Source organism: Macrobrachium rosenbergii, chromosome 14, assembly GCF_040412425.1.
Source record: "Macrobrachium rosenbergii isolate ZJJX-2024 chromosome 14, ASM4041242v1, whole genome shotgun sequence".
Lineage (NCBI taxonomy): Eukaryota > Metazoa > Arthropoda > Malacostraca > Decapoda > Palaemonidae > Macrobrachium > Macrobrachium rosenbergii.
In genome coordinates, this window is record NC_089754.1 from 48515271 (window position 1) to 48517270 (window position 2000).

Below are 2000 nucleotides of genomic sequence, written 5' to 3' on the forward strand. Positions count from 1 at the left end.
TATATATATATATATATATATATATATATATATATATATATATATATATATATATATATATATATATATATATATATATATATATATATATATATATATATATATATATATATATATATATATATATATATATATATATATATATATAATATATATATATACAATCATACATATATTCTTATAATCAAAGTAACCGTATCATCCCCATCCCAACAAAAAGAGAAAAAATTCCATAAATCTCGACATTTCCTGAAGAAGAAGAAGAAGAAGGAGAAAAATGACAAGAGTGTGACTGACCTCCATTAGACGAGTAATGGGACTTAATTAAAACCCTAACGACCTGAAACCCATGACTGGAGTTGCCCCGTCGGAGTCTAATGACCCCCATGAATAAGACGAGAACATTACCTGAAATTCAATTAAATGGTCCGGCGACGGACGGGCTTAAATGCCGTTCAGCCTCGGCCGCAATTACGGGAAGAAAATGACTTGATAAATAGCGGGATGAACGCAACATTCCTACCCTCCTAATGTCTTCTTCTTCTTCTTCTTTTTATTGATGATAATAATAATGCTGTTGCTACTACTGGCACTACTAATACTACTACTATTACTATTATAACTGTTATAGCTACAGTATTATTATTATTATTATTATTATTATTATTATTATTATTATTATTATTATTATTATTATTATTAACTGAGAAACTGCAATACAAACTTCACATGGCCATTTTTTATTAAGTTTAATAATAATAATAATAATAATAATATTATTATTATTATTATTATTATTATTATTATTATTATTATTATTATTATTATTATTATGATTATTATTATTATTATAGATTAAAATACTGCAATATAAACTCAACGGCATCTGAACATACTCCCAGGCACTCTTAATTTGTCATTACCTTACTTAAACTTATGAATCAAAACAAAAAAAAAATATTGGATAATGATAATGAACGCGAACTTTAATTTTCCCGAATCAGTGCCCATACCATATTTCTCATATCCCCATGAATCTCCGGACTCTTTTAATTAATACTACAAAGTCCCATAGAATCACATAATAATAATAAAAAAACAAAACTAGCTGAAATGCAAATTTTTTTTCAGAAACAAAAATCTTTTTAACATTTCCTGCCTCCACATGTGCTAAATGTCTCCTCAAAATAGTTCTAGAAACTCCGTTAGTCTCCTGAATCTAAAAAAAAAAAAAAAGATAACCCGATGAAATTAAACAAGTAAACAATCGAGTTGTTTGTACAGCGTATAATACTGTATGAAACTCTCAGCCGCGGCCCACGAACTTTCAGCCACAGCCCGGTGGTAGCCTGTGTTGTTGGCACCTATAGAGGTGCCAGACGCACGATCATGGTTAACTTTAACCTTAAATAAAATAAAAACTATTGAGGCTAGAGGGCTGCAGTTTGGTATGTTTGCTGATTGGAGGGTGGATGGTCAACATACCAATTTGCAGCCCTCTAGCCTCAGTAGTTTTTAAGATCTGGGGGCGGACAGAAAAAGTGCGGACACAAAAATGCGGACACAAAAAGTGTGGGTAGAAAATGTGCGGACGGACAGACAAAGCCATTCAATACTTTTCTTTTACAGAAAACTAAAAGCCACTTTTGAAACAAATACCTCAGATTTTTTCTCGCTCCGACATCTATATTTCATTGTTCCGGTGTAAACACACACACTCATTCATCAAAGTACTGGCGAAGACGAATGGCCAGAGCGTGGGTGGGTGACCTCCATTAGCGAGAGCAAGGTGACTTCGCCAAAGTAATAACGGAGGGAGAACCATGATTTAATTTGGGATCGACTTCGCTATAACTCAGGAACGTCATTCGAAATTCAATTAAACGGCGAAAAATCATTCGAGTGTGAAAAATTCCTTCGAATGGGCACAGTTAAATGAAATGGGGGAAATGTCTCTTGAATTCCTAAAATTTCAATTTAGGGCAACAGTTCAGGGAAAT